The 20,388-nt window shown below is 38.4% G+C and overlaps 1 protein-coding gene across 1 annotated transcript in view; it reads left to right on the top strand.

The window, feature by feature from the left end:
* pde11a (phosphodiesterase 11a) overlaps positions 1–20,388 on the top strand; it is a 394,952-nt gene that overhangs the window by 278,059 nt on the left and 96,505 nt on the right. The window lies entirely within an intron of this gene.

Here is a 20,388-nt window from a genome sequence, read left to right as displayed (position 1 = left end):
CCTGCTGTGCTTTGACCAGCAACACATTTGCACCCATGACTTGTCCTACCTGCCTATCTTCTTTTCCACCTATCCACTCCACCCTCCTCCCTGACCTATCACCTTCATCCCCTCACCTACTCACCTATTGTACTCTGTGCTACATTCTTCCCACCCCCACCCTCCTCTCACTTATCTCTCCACCCTTCAGGCTCTCTGCCTGTATTTCTGATGAAGGGCTTTTGCCCGAAACGTCGATTTCACTGCTCCTCGGATGCTGCCTGAACTGCTGTGCTTTTCCAGCACCACTCTAATCCAGACTCTGGTTTCCTGCATCTGCAGTCATTGTTTTTACCAAAGTAACAAGAAGCATAACTAAGACTGCTGCCTGTGATTAAGGGATAATGCTGGGATAACATAGATTTAATAGGTCAGCTAGCTATGAAATGCCTGTCACAACTCTTAAGTCTGCTGCGTGTACCTTTGCTGCATGAAGCTAACTTCATAGCATTATGCAAGATTGGTTCATTTTAATGAGTCTTTGATACTCTTGGCAGTTAGTGAATGACAAGTTAGGATCACAAGTCAGTACAAACAGCTCCTAAAGAAGATGTATCTACAAAAGGTGAACAAAATTAAAAGCAAGATACAGAGACAGAACAGCATCAGCATGTGATTAATCATCAAAAGTGCTTTTACATGAGATACCCCAAGCAAAGATAGATTATTTTGGAGCATCCTGGGTGGACACAGTTTTAGTATTCCTTGTTTGAGCAGTAACTAACAGGACAAACTTTTCATCAATTATAGAAACCACCAAAATTCAATTGCATTCTTTTGAATTTGGCATTAAAATTAGGTCAACTATCCAAGAATTATTTTTGAATATATGGTAGACATGAACCATATGTCATAAATTCATCAACACAACACCTAGATAACTTCACACAAAATAACATTCAGAGTTGTTATAATAGATTTTATGCTTCATTGGCGAGTGGTACATTTAAAATACAAAATAATTACTTTGACATTTTTAAATTTCTGAAAAAGTTAGGCCCACCAGAAATTGAATCGAATAGTCAAGCTCCTTCTCATGTCAAAGAAAAATCCGGAGACCCAGGCTAACGTCCTGAGGAAAGAGTTCAAATTCCATCAGGGCAGCTGGAATTTAAATTCAATGAATGAAATCTGGAATTATAAAGCTGATGTTGGTAACAGTGATCATGGCCACTATTGTTGATTGTCATAAAAACCCATCTTGTTCACTAATGTCCTGTTCCAAAAGGAAATCTGCTGCCCTTACTTGGTCTAGCCTACATGTGACTCCAGACCCACAGCAATCGGATTCACTCTTAATTGCCCGTTGATATCAGTTCAACAGCAAATAGGGATGGACAACAAATTCTGCCTTTACCAGTGACACGCAAATCCAGTGAAAAATAAGTTTTAAAAACTCATGTCTTACAAATTTGTTAGGGCTCCTTGAGAGCAAAACAAGCACGTGGGAAAACCACAAAACCAGTAGACACAGTGTCTTATTTCCAAAGGCATTCAGTAAGGTGCCACCTAAAAGGTTACCGGAGAAAATAAGAGTTCGTAGTATTAGAGCTAATGTATTAGCATGGATTGAAAATTGGTAAACTTATAGAAGACCGAGTCAGGATTAATGGTGCAGCTCTGAAGACAGGTCACTGGACTTGAAACCTTAACTCAGTTTTCTCTCTCTGCAGATGCTTCTGGAGTTGCTGAGTTTCTCCAGCAACCACAGCTTTTTGTTTCATTTTAATGGTTGCGATGTTGAGTGTGATATATTAGTCTGTGTGGGATATAGGTAAAGTAGTCTTACTTCTGCAATTATAATTACTCATACAAAGTAAATGAACTCACACCAGTGTATAACTGTTTCAGCCAAGAGCTGAGTCAACAAGAATGGAAACTATGTGGAAGAAATATTAATTGTTTCTTGTATTAGCTACAATTGTATGCAAGAATGAAACAGGACTGCAAAACAATGGTAGATATTACAGGCGAATAGATAAGATGCTGTGAGGGGAGGCAGTTAAGCTAGATATGCCTGTACAAACAATAGGTATAAACATCTGTTTCCCACTTTTACAGAAACACAGGAACAAACCCCAATTAAAAGTGTCTTAATGATCTGAATGAGAGGGGAGGCACAGATGGAGGGAGTAGATAATGGGAAGGAAAGGATATACCCAACAATGACCCACAGCAGGATGAGGTCAAGCGGCCTTATGAGGCCAGAAATAAGCATTTTGTCACAGACAAGGCCGGATAAGGCAAGAGATAAACAAGAGTAATGGGTGCCAGTCTTAGGGAAGTGGAAGAGGTAAACAGGGGAGGAGCAATGAAATATAAAAAATATAGAAACCGAATTATATAAATATCAAGTATTCGTTGAATTCGGTGTGTGTTTGTCCCTGCCTTGTAGGCAGTGGACATCGCACCCACTTGCAAGTGTGAAATAAATGACACTACTGATTCAGACCTTGTCTCGGACTGAAATTATTGAAGTGAGTGAGCTTTGTTTCTCACAGCCTGGGTACAAGTTTGGCCAACAGGAAATGAAGTTGTGATAAATGGTGCATTTTCAGAGTGGAAACACGTCCACGTGAAAACACAAAGGTTGAGGGCAAAGAGTGCCTTCATGCTCAAGAGAGAAGATTGTATATTGATGAGCTTCACTTTCTGCACTTTTGTAATCTTTGAAGTCAGTATAATATTCAACATTCTGTGGGTATGGTACCTTTAGCTGCTCACCACTTTAAATCAGATGGTATAATGTTCGTATCCAATAACCAAGGGATACCATCCAAGATAACTGTACACTGGCACCAGCATCTTGCTTAAATTTGGTTTGATAGACATTCACTTGGAAGATTTCTGTCATTATATCATGTCACTTTTTAATTTCTCCTTTGGAAGAATAATATGTATTTTTCCTATTAAATTGATCTTCATGTGAAGAAGCTGATTCACTTGCAGTGTCAAAATGTTCTTCAAAGTTCTTTTCCAAATCATGAGTGTACATGTTGGATTGGAAATGATTTGACTTTGTTTTTCAGACAATAGCATGTTTTTGAGCAGTGACCCACTTTTGCTAAAATAAGTGCATCATTGGTGAAAGGCTGAATGGTTTTGTTTTCACCAATGTGCAGTTCTGAAACCACATCAATGACCAGTTCCTATAGCAATAGATTGTTTAGAGTTTCACGTTGATGATGTCACATGCAGTATACTGTTCGGGTGAAAGATCAATCTCCACTGCTCAGATGGTTTATTGTGCTTTAAGTTGTTAACCCACTCTGTAGAATGTTTTACATTAAAATTGAACTCTTGCTGTACAATACGTTTTGAACAGAATTCTGGATTCTATGTCCATTGTTATTTGGAGTGTTGGTTATAGAATCAAATCCACTTTTGATTGAAGAATTTCAGTGACTTATTAATCTAAGAGGCAATGGCAATTCTGTCAGAAGTGAATTTTTGTTTTGGTTTTCACATAGTTCATGTACAGATAGCTAATAAAACTATTTACAGACTCTCCTGAGACTTGATATCTTCTATTGAAATAAGATCTCACCAGTTACTTGTTTTTGAAGTGAAATATTGATCAAAAGCTGTTACAAGGTTCTCAAACATAATTTGGTTCTCATTGATCTGCTGTCCATGTAACACATAATCTGATGTTGTTTCCACACAGGAGAGAAATGTGTTAACCTGTTGTGCATCTGATTTGATTCCCAATGCTGAAGCTGTTCTCAACCTTGAGACATTCGCTTTCCAGTTTAATATCTGTCAAACAGATTTAAAGCTCACTTTTTTCCTGGTAGAAAGATTGGTCATTGTTGCCTTGTTTGATTGTTGATGGGTAATTAAAGGTGTGATTATTTTCTTGATTTGGAAGAATATTGTTCGGATTTTGATTTCCTTGCTCGGTTACATTGCTGTATTATTTCATTAAAGTTGTTGTTGAATATTTGTTATTGCAAAAATGGTTGTTTATTGTTGTACTAAAACTGAAGATTGTTAAAGTTTCTGTTATTCTAGAAACTATTTAACAGTTTTAAATATCAAGTTTGCTTTCTTTCACTGGTATGGCATCTCCATAGAGATGAATGAAAACATTCCTTTTCCAAGATGGCTGGAAAATTTCCCAAAGATCTTGTTTTCTGTTCACATAACAAAATTCAAATTCTTTTTGACCATATCAAAGACAGCTGTCGTGACATTATTGGCAGCAGTTCTATTTTTCTGTCTGTGGTGTTTTTGTGCTGAATATGACATCACATGATCAGGCCCACATTCTTTTCCTTTATTTGATTTTTTCCTTTTTGTATTTGGATTAACAAAATTGATCAAACTTATTAGTGGCTAAATAAAGTTCAGAATTTATCATTCAATGCACTAAAATAATTTTTAAAATCACTAACTTCAGTGTAAGCTCTGACATTTTGAATTGCAAAATCGATCTTATTCATCTTTTATTTTCTCTTCCAATTGATATTCTTCAAATTTATACCCGAAGCATGATTTTAAATTGCTGTCACTAATTTTGACATCAAGTAAATAGTTCAGAAATTTGTTTGTTCATTGTTGGAAGATTTACTGTGCTCCTCAGCCAAGTTTTTGGGGTTGTAACATATCTCTATGTCCCTTTCCTTAATGGACCCAATCTGCTTTTGGTGTCTGGTAATTGGATCATTTTCACAATGACTCAATTTGGATCTCTCCCTGTAGTTGTTGGTTTGCTTTTACTGCTTTCACTGCCATTTTAAAAGTTTGCTTTCACTATTACTGACTGTAAAAGGCTTTTTGAGACTTAGTTTTCTGATCCTTTCTCTGTGGGAGTTTTCTGTTCAGAGATGTTTTGTGCATAGCTGCTGATTTGCTTTGTGGCACCTTTCTGGCTTAAAATTGTACTCATGTTTTCTTGAAAAAAAGCTTGTTGAATTTTTTTAATTCTCAAGATGACTTCAGGTCTTTTTCTTGATTATTACTGCTGCCACAATTTTCTAAGCAGTGAATCGTATAGCTGCCAACATCTATTGTTGTGTGGTTTGATATCGTATGATTCTTTACAGACTGACCAAGGAGAACGCACCTGTCTTTAGGCTTACACCTTGAAGTAGTTGTGGTGATCTCAGCTGAAGTTATTGCTGAACAAGTCAGATCACCGAATGAAATATAGTTTAATAGGTCACATCTTGTTTTGTTTTATTTAACAAGTTGGTCTTGCAGTGAAACATCAGCTTACAATGTTAAAACTTTGATTTTAACAGTAAAACAGAAGCTTATTATGCAAATAAAATTGAGATAAACTTGAATAACCCAAACTATTTGCATGTAACATAATTTGAAAGATTTTAAAAATCACAACAAAAGTACAATTAGAATCATATTCACAGAATAACATAGGTCTATGGCACAAGAAAAACATTTCGACCCATCAAGTCTGTGCTGGTCAAAAACAACCAACTAACTCTTTTAATCCCATATTCCTGCACTTAGCCGATAGCCTTGTATGCCTTGGCATTGCAAGTATACATCTGAACACCTCTTGAATGTTGTGAGGATTTCCGCCTTTACCACCCTTAAGATTGGTGAGTTCCAGATTCCTACCACACTCTATCTATTCCAACACTATCACAAACATTCAAACACTAGAGATAATTCCCTTCTCTATCACAGCTATAGATTTGATTTAACTGTTTCTTTCAATTCCCCACTTGAAAATGTAGTAATGTCTCTCTGGATTAGTCACATAACTGATCCTGGACTTTTTCAACTTTAAATAGCCCTGTTCAGGCTACCAACTACTTAAGGGTCTGGAATTTTAAAACTAAAACTCTTACACCAAGGTAGCCTACTTTCTATCAGTTTTACATGATGTGCTTTTATCAGAAACTGTTTCAAAAATATAACTTCCATCATTACCTCTATGAAGTGAATACAAAACCATCTGCCAAGCCACCCTTTGCTTTTCCTGAAGAAGAAGAAAAAATCCTGATCCTTGAAAACTGAAAGTAAGTTAATATTTTTTAATGTTTACTCTACCCACTCATAAACCACTCCCAATGTGGACACATTCCATTTTCAGCCGAGGAACTCATTCTTTCAAACTGATTTATGAAACACATTCCTCCAGAAATGCTAACAAATTGGCCGTTAAACTCCCTTGTATGCACAGACCAATATCCACATGCCACTCGTTCAGAATCCAGATTCTAAAGTAAATGATTTATAAATGATACATGAGTTACACACCTTACATCAATAACACTATTTGTTATATATTTAATTATGACTGCAACACATGGTAATCACATGTATACCTTTCCTGATGATGGGATTATGCCTGAAACGTCGTTTCTCCTGCTTCTCGGATACTGCCTGACCTACTGTGCTTTTCCATCATTGCACTCATGACTCTAATCTCCAGCATTTGCAATCCTCACTTTCTCCATAGGTATACCAATGTCTGACTTGTTACATTAAACCATAAATCTAATTTCTTCATGTTTTTATGTCCATATGCTCTCCAGACTCTCATCCTAGAGTGTTGCACTCTTCATCTAGGATGTATTTTGGGATGCGCAGCTCTGTTACATTATTGTCAGACTGATCCAGGGTCCTGGTGCCCTTTCACAGTAGCAAACAATCACAGTAATATTACCATGTGTTCAAATATAGAATATTCTACAAATGTAATAACTTAGAAATGTATTTATAAATTGTTACAATGCAAGATAACGGCAACCACAATTTTATATCGGATATGATCATACATTCATATTGTCTTTGTGTAGAGGATACTGACATACATTTTTTAACCGCTAATAAATTTGAGAATATCAAATATGGCACATCTGGTTTAGTAAATCAAGTCAATGAGATAATAAAACAATCCCTGACAAGCAACATATATCAGTTATCATCAATCCAGTGCTCATATACTAAGTACTCCTTCAGGAAATGATAAACATGTCATCCTGAGAGGCTCATTTAATTATGTAAGAGGAATGTGGGCATCATATTATATTGCGCTCTGTGCACGCTGTTAACATGTAAAGAGTAGCAGCTACAATTTGTCATGCATTTGGTGCCTTAGATCGTTTATTAAAGCTTGGATACCTGAGTACTTATTAAATCTCCCATAGTATTCTTTAGAAAATAATTGCACTGTTGTTGAATTAATTCTTTAATATATGGGTATATATTTAATATTAGCAAAAGGTTATTTTTTATATTTTATATCAACAAAGCTTTTCACTGTGCCTCAGTACACGTGACAATAAATTCAATTCAGGCTGTCCCAGTTATTGTATCTGGGCGATCACTGTCATTCCAGCTTATTTGCTAGCATTATGGTCCATTTGATGTTAGCTTAAATTACTGATGTGGTATTTGAGGAAAAAATAACTGGATAAATAATATTTTAATTTAATTTGCTCCCATCTAAGCATATAGTATGTTGGTGTTAGAATTTATTGATAGACACCATTCATCATTGATTCTTTGTATTCCCTGGGGGACATCATCATGTTTTTGCCAGAGCTATATCGAGTAGTGTGTTACGTTGAAACATGATTAGAATATAAGTCAAACTGAGTTCTAGTAAAGCCTTCCTCTTCTATAATTACCTGCTTCAACTTACTTTGCGAAACAACTTGACCTTCATCAGGTAAATTCTTGATGTTTTCTTCGTCCTTCACATTATGGTCGTCAACACAATCTGGGGAATTTCTGTCACCACCCAGGTTTCTCAGCGCCTGTTCTGCTGCTGAGGGATCTGAAGACTGTTCATTCCATCGCATTGTCATGTCGTCATTAACAAGCAAATTTGTTCAGTTTTCACAGCCTGCACAGATTCTGCATGAAAGAGACAATGCATGCAGTATTGGGCAAGGCTTCACTTGGCAGTTCAAATGCCTAAACTGAAATGCAGCCTGAATCTAAGGGGGCACTACAAGGAAGACTCCCTACCTCCTATTTAGTCTATCTGCTTACAATGACGCATGGTAAGGAAGTTGTGTATATTTTGATACTGATTTGGTGCTCCTTGGTCATGTAACATCCAGAAGGAGGCTGTAAACAGAAACATAGAGCATGATTTTCCTCTCCCTGAAGTTGCAGGAAAATCGGTGAACATGATGACTTAATCAAGGGAGAGTTCACAAATCAGATTCTTACTCTCAAGTTAAACTAGTGCAATGTCCTTCACTTACCCTAGAAGGCAGTGTCAAAATCTCACCATCACAGGGCAAGAAGTCAAGTTGCCTGGGTTTGCATCTCATTAATTTCTTCATATTCATTTCCCCTTCTCAATTAATTCATATGAAAATTAGCAGCTCAGCGATTCCAAAGTTCACTGGTATGAAACCAAGTGGGTAGCTGTGGAGTTAGCGTCCCTGCCTCAAATCCAGGTGAATTCACAGCTGTAGCAGGAATCTTCCTCTAGTTCACACATTTAGATGCAACTGTTCCGACAGCAGCAGATGCCTTGACTGTCACTGGATTAAGTCTCTCCCTGGACCCTGCAATGTATCAGACTCGGAACATCGCGGAGGCTCAAGCATTAATTGTTCTCACAAATCGCCATTTTGCAGGCAGCTGTTCTGCTCAGCACAGCAGCTCTCTGGCTGAGAATTAAAACTTTTGCAAAAAGAGAACAGCAGCCAGCTTCTTGTTGGGAGAAACAACTTTAACATAGAGGGAAATGTAATGGGACCTCCTGCAGGTCTGACAGTGTAAGAGGGCAGCAAGGAGGGAAGCTTGAGAAGACACACTGAGGAGGAAAGGATGTCAGGGAGATAAGGTGAAACAAGCAAAGCATTTCCTCCGAAGATGTGAATTGCAGGTCGAATTTCATATAAATATTTCGTTTTTCTCATCTATCCTTAGTTTCCCTTCATGTTTGTTGCTGCTAGTGGAATAAAGAATCCTTGCTTCATGATCTTTGAGCTGTCTGTGTGTTTAAGTCTCCCATTACAGTCCTGTCAGAGTTAGCAGCGTCCCACAGAATAGGCATTAAGACATGGCCATCCAGGTTGAAAGGCAGCTGAACTGGGGAGGATTGCTGGAGAATTGAAACTTGCAATGTCCTTGAGGGAGCCTGGAGCTACTTTGGGATCATTGCAGGCTCATAAATTGACAGTGGAAACCAAAGCTTTAGGCCAAACCCTGGTAGAGACACTCCATGTACATTCCCTCTGCAAGAACACAGGTGGTGTTCATAACGGTTGGAGGCTGAAGGGTGACCTTATAAGGTTCACAAAATTATGAGGGACATGGATAGGATAAATAGACAAAGTCTTTTCCCTGGGGTTGGGGAGTCCAGAGCTAGAAGGCATAGGTTTAGGGTGAGAGGGGAAAGCTATAAAAAAGACCTAAGGGGCAACTTTTTCACGCAGAGGGTGGTGCGTGTATGGAATGAGCTGCCAGAGGAAGTGGTGGAGGCTGGTACAATTGCAACATTTAGGAGGCATTTGGATGGGTATATGAATAGGAAGGGTTTGGAGGGATATGGGCCGGGTGCTGGTAGGTGGGACTAGATTTGGTTGGAATATCTGGTCGGCGTGGACAGGTTGGACCGAAGCGTCTGTTTCCATCTGTACATCTCTATGACTCTATGCCATTTCTGCAAGTTTAATTTTTCGTTATTCCATGCAATAAAATGATCAATTCTTTCGACTATGGAACAGATGTTTTAGTTTTTTTTTGTAAGCTAAAATGCATGCACAAACCTTGCTGTAGCCCAGCATTCTCCTGAATGTTTGCACTTAATTGGCTCTTGTGCCAAAGATATACAATTCACATCAGGGAGCCCACTTCTTCGTCAGGCCTACTAAGTTGTCACTTATCCTAATGTAGATGTCATACATGTGATGCTGAGGTTTGCAGGTTCTAAGGCTTTGTGAGATCTGTTTGCAGTCGAAGAGTTAAAATGAGTAATGGATCTGTGAGTGTTAGGGAGCAGAGAGAAGATGGTATCGCTTACTCTTCAGGAACACAGAAGATGACTGCCTTTCTTTTTTTCCATGTTATTTGTTCAGTCCAAGAGCACTGACTCACACTGCTATTATACCCAGGCTGAATGGGTGTGATGTGAGGGTTGATTTGATTCGCCAAGAATTTCAGTTTTGCATCCTCTTTTGTTTGTCATTTATATGAATGCTTTGGATGAGAATATAGAAGGCATGGTTAGTAAATTTGTGGATGACACCAAAGTGAAAAGGGTTTTCTAAGATTACAAAGAGATCTTGATCAAATGGGTCAATGGGCTGAAAAATGGCAGTTCCATCTGGATAAGCGCAAGTTATTACATTTGATACAATAAACAAGGGTAGGACTTATACAATTAATGGTAGGGCCTTGGGTAGTGTTGTAGAACAGAGGGACCGAAGGGTGCAGGTACATAATTCTTTGAAGTATGCATCACATATAGACAGCATGGTTAAAAAGGCATTTGGCAAGCTTACCTTCTTTGCTCAGTCCTTGGAGTATAGAAGTTGGGAAGTCATTTTGAGGTTGTACAGGATATTGGTGAGGCCTCTTCTGGAATAGTGTGTCCAGTTCTGGTTGCTTGGTTATAAGAAGCATGTTATTCAGCTGGAGATGTTTATCAGGAAGTTGCCGAGTATGGAAGGTTTGAGTTATAAAGGCTGGATATTTTGGGACTTTTTTCACTGGAGCATGGGAAGTTAAGAGGTGCCCTGATAAATGTGCCCTGATGCACTTCAAAAATGAAAATTCCACCAAACGAATGGATCTGGAACATTTGAAATTATCAATAAAAGAATCATTACTAATTTGGTCATTTTACACCTCTTAGCCCATTTGTTTTTTTGCATCATCAACATTTTTTTGCATTACATCATAACACTTTTAAAGTCATTGAGTCATATAGCTGTACAGCACAGAAACAGACCCTTTGGTCTAACTCCTCCATGCTGACCAGATATCCTAAACTAAGCTAATCCCATTTGTGAGCAATTAGACCATATCCCTCTAAACCCATCCACCCGATGCTTTTTAAATATTGTAATTGTACCAGCCTCCACCACTCCCTCTGACAGCTCATTCCATACACGCACCACCTTCTGTGAAAAGGTTGCCCCTTAGGACCCTTTTAAATTTTTCCCCTCTTACTCTAAACTCTGCCTTCTAGTTCTGGATTCTCCCACCCCAGGGAAAAGACCTTGTCTATTTACTCTATTCATGCCCCTCATGATTGTAGCCTCAGCCTCTGACGCTCCAGGTAAAACAGCCCCAGCCTGCTCAGCTCTCCCTGTAGCTCAAACCTTCCAACCCTGGCAACATCCTTGTAAATCTTTTCTGAACTCTTTCAGGTTTCACGACATCCTTCTGTTAGGAAGGAGACCAGAATCGCACACAGTATTCTAAAAGTGGCCTAACCAATGTCTTGTTTAACTGCAACATGACTTCCCAACTCCTAGACTCAATGCACTGACCAATAAATGTTATTTTTCCTGCCTTCTGCCCAATTACAGATCTTTATTTTTGTTCTTATTCATCATCATCTGCCTGCTGCTGTTCTTGTTTAAAATCTACTACATCTGCAAGGTTTTGTTTTGCAGTTCTGACAAAAGAACATTGACCTGAAAAGTTAATCGAGCTGCCTGACCTGCTGAATATTACCAGTGTAAACTGGTTGGTCTGTAACTGTTGTAGAGCCTGGGTAACTATTTAATTCAAAGACTGTGAACCCCTCTTTAACTGGAGCCGTAAAAGTAGTATATTATTTTTCATGCCTTGAAATTGTAACTATTTGAGTCACTCAAGCTATATGTTAATAGGGGAAGAGGAAACAACTGTTCAATTACTAGTTTTAAAAATTGATCAATATTTAAAAGTTGAGACTTTTGTGTTACAAACAATTAAACTCATGATTATAGCATTTGATGCTGAGTTATTGCAATGAGAAAATCCTTGGATTCCACACAGCCTTCATTCGGTATAAAGTTCTCAATAATTATCTGTCGTGTATCCATATTTATAGAAATAAAATTAAATGATTCAATATTAAAGAATATTAAGTTCTCATTTAATTGTAGGTTAAGGGATACAAGTGTGTGAAAAAATGTGTCAGACCTAATATTTGATAATGGAATACTATTAAAGATAAAAATTACACCTTTTTTATGGATCAAGACAGTTGATGGATTTTCAATAATGAGTTCATTGTAGTGGTTTTTTTTGTGTTTACAAAGTTTTATGAATTTTTAAGCATACTGTAAGATTGTCCTTTCACATAAACAGAGAAGCTTATAGCACAGCAGGAGCTTTTTTGGCCCAATATTGCAGTTACTGACCCCCTTGCCAGTAGGAATAATTTTTCTCCATTTGTTTTGTCACAATCACTCATTTTTTAAAAATATCTTATCTGTTCTAAAGAGAACGTTCACAACTTTGCCAACCACTCCTCATAACTGAAGCTACTCATCCCTAGTAACATCTTATTGAAACTTCCTGGTATCCTTTCTTAAGTCATTACAACAAGTCTGATGCCCAATGTTTTCAAAAATGTCTCTGATGAGGCCTAAGTCGTGATGTACATAAGAGTTAATATGATCATTATATTCTATTCCTCAATTTAAATCCAGTTAATGTTTTTCAAACTACATTATCAACCACCTTTAAGGATTTGTTTGAATTGATCTTAAGGTCGTTTGGCTCATCTACACGTTTTAACAACATGCCAAATTATAGCATACTATTTCCAAAGTACAGCAATTCACAGCTCCACTGCGACTTCATAACTCTTTACTTTTCATCATCCTGCCTATATTGTCCTTGAAGCCTATTACCATTCTCATCACTAAATACGATTTTGTCAAGTTTCAAATTATTAGCAAACTTTATAATGTTGCTCTTTACACTAGAGCCTAGGTCATTCATAAAAATTACAAAATTGAGGGAACAGCCCTGTAAACAGTCTCACAGTTTGTAAAGCATCTGTCCACAACTCCCCTATATTTCTTGTTACAGATTCAATCTTCAATCCTTACCACCTCCATATTTAGGGCTTCTGTGCTGCTTTTTTGAATGCCTTCTAAATGTTGATATATTCAACATTCACAACATTACTCTTGATTTACCTGATATCCATGTTGCAGCTCCTTGATTAATCTATACCTTTCAAAATGAGATTTTATTTCTCCTTGGTAAGTGTTTCTATAACTTCCTCACAACTGTAGTAAGGTTAATTCTTCTATAGTTTCCTGCTTCGTCTCTTCTTCCTTATTTTGAATTATGGTATAACATGAGCAACCTTCCAGGCCTCCAGAAATACATTCAATGAGGATTGAAAGATTATGACCAATGTCTTTGCTACTTCTATCTTTGGTTCTTTCAGCAACCTAGATGCATTCCATCTGGAGCAGGTAACATCAATTTTCAGTTGTTATTTTTTTCTTCTAAAACTCACCTCTCCTCATTTCTTGCATGATTTGGAGATGCCGGTATTAGACTGGGGTGTACAAAGTTAAAAATCACACATCAGGTTAAGGTCCAACATGTTTATTTGGAAGCACTAGCTTTCGGAGCACTGCTCCTTCATCAGGTGGTTATGGAGTATAAGATCGTAGGACGCAGCATTTATAGCAACAGTTTACAGTGTGATGTAACTGAAATTATATATTGAAAAAGACCTGGATTGTTTGTTAAGTCTCTCATCTTTTAGAATGGACATGCTGATTTCAGTCCTTTCATATGTAAGTACCAGAATTTTCTTAAAGTTACATTCTCAAGTGAACTTTAGTAATAGATACCAAGTTGGCCCAGATAATATATTGATGGTGTGAAGTGCCCTGTGTGAGGCTGTCTGTGCCCCAAAGTTCAGACTGATTCTAACCTAAAAAAGGGATTCACAGACTCTTACAGCCTTTATTTCCTGCAGCTTTTATATCAATTATCAAAGCAAATTGTGCTTTTAGTGCTTTACTCACGTCTCCTGTCTCTGCATGAACATTTTGTTTTGGGTCTGTAACAGATTGAACTTTTTCTGAGATAAATATTTACACCTTTCATATGTTTACAAATTGTTTTAAGGTTCAATTCAATAGTGCCTGCTAGTATTTTGTCATAAGCTTTCTGTCTCCTGAATTAACATTTCCCATTTCCTTCTGTACTTTTCATAAGCTTCCTGGTTAGGAACTGACGCTTGCACATGACATTTGCCATGAACTATTTTAGTTTAATTTTTATGCCTTTTGTCTTTCCCTTGGAAAAACATGAATCCATTCACCAAAAAGCGATAAAAAAAATGCACCTCACGTATCTGCCTGGTAACTATTGCTGTCCTTTCAGTGACTCTGAAGTAATGCAGGCTAATTTCACACTGAAAGGTGACACCTCATTTTTTTTAACCTTGAGAATGTAGTATATTCTTGTATTACAGAACCATATTATCATAATGCAGTGATTTTGTTTACATCTCAATGAACTGGATAAGAGCCAACTATCACACTGTGGAGAAAACAGACTTTATTACCAGTTGCTGTCACACAAATGATTAATCATGGTACTGTAAAGGTAGAATGTAGCCTACAATAAATAGTGTTAATGAGTTATACAACAATATCATCCACCACTCAGTATTGTACATATATTACTGCTGATTACCTTGAGGTTGTCATGCAACATTAATCAAATTTTGATATATTTTCACTGAATTCATAAAATATAGTACACATGGCTCTTTATCTAAACGTGTCCACCAATTTGTAACCTCAGGGTCTGGCTGTAATAAAGGTGGCATAGGAGGACTGAACAAAGGCGAATAATTTCCAATTGCTCCCAAGAATCTGGGTTGAGACAGGGGGAAATAAGCGTACAGAGGGGTAAAAATAAATCCCAAATCTCAAGCATTTGAGTAGTTAAAGCCAAGTATTATGTGTGAGGTTAGACGAATCAAATATGTTCGTCCTGTAGTATTTAACTTGTGTTATCTGACAACACATATGGACGCACTATTGATGGTAGCATTGATTACGACATCAGTGACTCAGTTGGGTGAAAGGTCAGAAAGTGGATAAATCACCTGGGCCAGGTGGACTACACCCCAGGATTCTGAAGGAAATAGCTGAGAGGATTGTGGAGACATTGGTGATGATCTTTCAGGAACCACTGGAGTCGAGGAGGGTCCCAAAGGTCTGGAAAATAGCTAATGTAACAGTCCTCTTTAAAAAGGCAGAGAGGCAGAAGACAGGTAGCCTGACCTGTGTCATTGGAAAGATTTTAGAATCCATTATTGAGGATGGGATTGTGAAGTACTTGGAAGTGCATGATGAAATAGGGCTGAGTCAGTATGGCCTCATCAAGGGGAGGTCAAGCCTGACAAATCTGTTAGGATTCATCAAAGAGTTAATGAGCAACTTAGACAAAGGAGAGCCAGTGGATGTGATCTGTTTGGATTTCCAGAAGTCCTTTGACAAGATGCTACACAGGAGGCTGCTAATTAAGATTAGAGCCCATGGTGTAAAGGGGCAAGGTACAGACATGTATAGAGGATTGGCTGACTGGCAGAAGACAGAGAGTAGGGATAAAGTGTTTTTTTTCAGGATGGCAGTCGATGGTTAGTGGAGTTCCACAGGGGTCAGTGTTGGGACCACAACTATTTATGCTCGACATTAACAATCTGGGCGAAGAAACTGTGTGCATTGTTCTTAATTTTGTAAAGATAGGTAGAGATAGTATACACGAGGTGGGGACGCTGCAGAAGGACTTGGACAGGCTATGGTTGGTTAGGCCACTGTTGGAATACTGCGTGCAATTCTGGTCTCCTTCCTATCGGAAAGACGTTGTGAAACTTGAAAGGGTTCAGAAAAGATTTACAAGGATGTTGCCAGGGTTGGAGAATCTGAGCTACAGGGAGAGGTTGAACAGGCTGGGGCTGTTTTCCCTGGAGCATCGGGGGCTGAGGGGTGACCTTATAGAGGTTTACAAAATTATGAGGGGCATAGATAGGCTAAATAGACAAAATCTTTTCCCTGGGGTTGGGGAGTCCAGAACTAGAGGGAATAGGTTTACGGTGAGAGGGGAAAGCTATAAAAGAGACCTAAGGGCAACTTTTTCACGCAGAGGGTGGTACATGTATGGAATGAGCTGCCAGAGGAAGTGGTGGAGGCTGGTACAATTGCAACATTTAAGAGGCATTTGGATGGGTATATGAATAAGAAGGGTTTGGAGGGATATGGGCTGGGTGCTGGCAGATGGGACTAGATTGGGCTGGGATATCTGGTCGGCATGGATGGGTTGGACTGAAGGGTCTGTTTCCATGCTGTACATCTCTATGACTCTGAGTGTGGGCAAAGAAATAGCAGTTTGTACACAATACGGGAAAATGTGAGGTTATACACTTTGGTAGGAAGAACAGGCGCAGACTGTTTTCTAATTAGGAAAAGGCTTCAGAAATCTGAAGCAAAATGGAACTTCACAGTCCTAGTTCAGGATTCTCTTAAGGTTAACATGGAGGTTCAGTTGACAGCTAAGAAAGTAAATACAATGTTAGCATTCACTTCAAGAGGGTCAGAATATGAGAACAGAGATATACTGCTGACGCTGTATAAGGCTCTGGTCAGACAGCATTTTGGAATATTGTGAGCGGTTTTGGGCCTTGTATCTTAGGAAGGATGTGCTGGCTTGGAGGGGGTCCAGGGAAGTTTACAAGAAATGATCCTGGGAGTGAAGAGCTTGTCACATGAGGTGCGGTTGATGATTCTGGGTCTCAATGGAAATTTGAAGAAATGTGGAGAGGTCTCTGAAACTTGGGAATACTGAGAGTCCTAGATAGAGTGGATAGGGAGAAGATGTTTCCATGAGTAGGAGAGACTATGACCTGATGGCACACCCTCAGAATGAAGGGACAACTCTTATAACTGAGATGAAGAGGAATTTCTTCAGCCTGAGGGTGGTGACTCTGTGGAGCTTATTACCTCAGAAGGCTGTGGAAGCCAAGTTATTGAGGGTATTTAAGACAGAAATAAATAGGTTCTTGATTAATAAGGGGATCAAAGTTTATGGGGAGAAGGCAGGGGAATGGGGTTGAGAAACACATCAGCCATGATTGAATGACAGGGCAGACTCAATGGGCTAATAGCTTAATTCTGCTCCCATATCTTATTGTCTTGTGGTAGTATTCTTGTTCCTGCGTCATGGGTATGGGTTCAGTTTTAATTCCAGGACATAAGAATAAAAGTCAAGGCTGACACTCCAGTGTAGTACAACACTGAGGCAATACTGGAATGTCCGATGTTAAACCAAGGACCTATCTGCCTTCTCAAATGAATGTAAAGATCCTATTGCACTATTTTGAGGAAAGGCAAGAAAGCTGTTGTTAATGTTCTGGCCCATAATTCTCCCCCAAATGTTACAGAAACACATTATCGGGCCATTATCACATTGCTGATTGTGAGAACTTGCTGTATGAAAAATGGTTGGTGCATTTCCTACATTACAATAATAGCTACATTTCAAACTACATAAAGTACTTAAAGTGCTTGGGATATCAAGTAACTATGAAAGGTGCAGTATCAATACAAATGTGTTTATATCTGCTGTATAATGTGGATCTTGTTGGATGGCGGCAGAGTGAGGAACAATCAGTACTCCCAGCAGAGATGAAAACCATGTTGGAATTGAAATTTGTCTTGGACAGTGAAAGTGTGAAATGTTATATTTCATAAACTCTATTGGCAAAGTATAGACTGGAGTCTTATACTTTAATATTTATTTACAGAATTACAAATGAGTGTCGTACACTTCCCAACACGACAACCATAGTTTAACTCTTTATCTATTTAGAGGAAGCTCAAGTATTATTACCCACATTTTGCATACCATTGCACTCAATTAGTATATAAATAATATTGCAAGCTATGGTATGTGAAAAGCATTATGTAAATATAAGTAGTGTTATAAAGCATACAATAGCGAATTAACAGTTTCTTTTACGCTATACCCCATTCTGTTTTCCATTGTATAGAAACTGGGTGGCATGTAAAATGGGCTGCTTGTGGGCAATAGCATATAAGAAATTTCCACCCTGTTGAATGAAAGTGAGGAAGGATTTTAGAGCAGGCAGTGAAAACAACTGAAGCTTTAAACCAAGTCTCCAGAGAAATAGTCGAGAGTGGGGTACTGGAAAAGCACAGCAGGTCAGGCAGCATCCAAAGAGCAGGAGAATCAATGTTTCAGGCAACAGCCCTTAATCCTTTTGCCTGAAACGTTGATTCTCCTGCTCCTCAGATGCTGCCTGACCTGCTGTGCTTTTCTGGCACCCCACTCTTGACTCTGTTCAATCCAGTATCTGCAGTTCTCACTTTCTCCTCTAGATGAAATAGTTTAGTAGGAAAAACAATTTCTGGCATTTTTTATACATAATCATTTGAACAAAATTAAGTAAATTAAAAATATTCTCTTCAACCTTTCTCAGACAAATGAAAGAAAGTTGTGGTCATCTCAAACTTAAACGTTATGAATTTAATTAATTGACATTTATGTATGGACAATGCAGTCAATGTATAAAAGTGCTAAACAGTTGTTAAGATTTGTAAAAAAAAATCAAGGGAATAAAAGTTTGCATTCTCATAAATGGGGCAGCACAGTGGCTCAGTGGTTAGCACTGCTGCCTCACAGCGCCAGGGACCCAGATTTGATTCCACCTTGGGGCAATTGTCTGTGTGGAGTTTGCACATTCTCCCTGTGTCTGTGTAGATTTCCTCCAGGTGCTTCGGTTTTCTGCCATACTTCAAAGATGTGCAGGTTAGGTGCATTGGCCATGCTAAACTGCCCATAGTGTCCAGGAATATTCAGGCTAGGTGGGCTAGCCATTGCAAATGCAGAGTTACAGGGAAAGGGTAAGCGGGTGAGTCTGGGTGAGATGCTCTTCAGCAGGTTGGTATGGACTCGAAGAACTGAATGGCCTGCTTCCCCACTGTAGAGATTCAGTGGTTGTAAATATGTTAAAAGATCAGATATATCCATTGGCAATTTTTAAGATTGGCATGTATTCAAAATTAATTTTCCATGAAGTATCCTAAAATCTCCTAACAAAGTCTATGAACAGGTCCTAAAAATATCAAAATGAAATATTGCTAAAAAGGAAGACATGTTGCTGAAGCTTTTGATCTTGCACTCTGCAAGACCAATGCAAGAATGCCAAATATTGAACAATCACTACAATTTGCTTTATAGGAGAAATGGATACTAGCTAATTGGATAGTTAACATGGAATTCTAGGCTATCCAAGTTCCTAGGCAATTCAAAACAGTTGCAAAGCTTAAGCATATTCCATCTGTTTGCAGTGAACTGGGTCCTGTGTAGTCATTCCTAGCAAACCTTCTTTCAGTTTGTAATACATAGATTATAGACTGTGCTCAACCAGCTTACACTTATCAAAACCAAAGCAAAATGTCTGCTGTTTAGTTTGATTTCACAATTTGGCAGTGTTTGCTAAACCATCCTAAATGTACTAAGTAGAATTCCCTCGGTACATTAGACTGTATGGGACTAATAACCAATTTAAGAAAATCAGTTGAGCCACAATATGCATAGTGTGGCTTATTTACACTTGCTAGCAGCAACATGCTTGATATGCAGCGACTCATTCTCTGAAATGGAAAGGAATATCTTCAGACCTTGCACCTGTATTAGCTTACCCAGGACTTCCCCAATGCTTTCTCCACGGCAATGCCTCAGCCTTTCGGGGGAGATGATGACATATTGTCATTGGACTAATATTCAGTGACCGAAGCTAATTCTCTGGGGATGTAGGCTGAAATCATAAAATGGCAGCTAGTGGAATTTAAATTGAATTGTTAAATCTGGAAGCGAAAGTTAGTTTCAGTAATGGTAACCTTGAAACTATGGTTAATCATTGTAAAAACCTAATTGGTCCACTAATGTCCTTTAGAAAGGAAATCTGCAATCCTTGTCTGGCCTAAATGTGACTCTGGATCTACAACAGTGTGGTTGGCTCTGAAATAGTCTAGTAATTCACTCAATTCAAGGACAGTTAGAGATGGATGATAAATGCTGGCCGTATTCTATGAAAGAGGAAAAAAAAACAATAATCACTTACCAATCAGCACCCTTTTCTTCTGTAAGGTAAATTGTCATTCTTGCATCTGACTGAAAGACAAAATACTTTTGGCAGTGTATCTCTCTTTTCAATAATATGCAAGTTCTGTACTGTCATGCAAAATATGAAATCAGCTTAGATTTCACTTTTCAGAATGTTAGGTGGACGCCAATGTAGAATTTCTTTGAACTATCCTAATGGTTAGATCCTTTGCCTTTCAGGCGTTTTCAAAGAAGCTTTCTTTGTCTCTCTATTTTCACAGTATTATCTGCTGTGAAGAG

The sequence above is a fragment of the Hemiscyllium ocellatum genome, chromosome 7 (assembly GCF_020745735.1).
Source record: "Hemiscyllium ocellatum isolate sHemOce1 chromosome 7, sHemOce1.pat.X.cur, whole genome shotgun sequence".
Classification (NCBI taxonomy): Eukaryota; Metazoa; Chordata; class Chondrichthyes; order Orectolobiformes; family Hemiscylliidae; genus Hemiscyllium; species Hemiscyllium ocellatum.
This window is presented reverse-complemented; position numbering and strand designations above follow the sequence as displayed.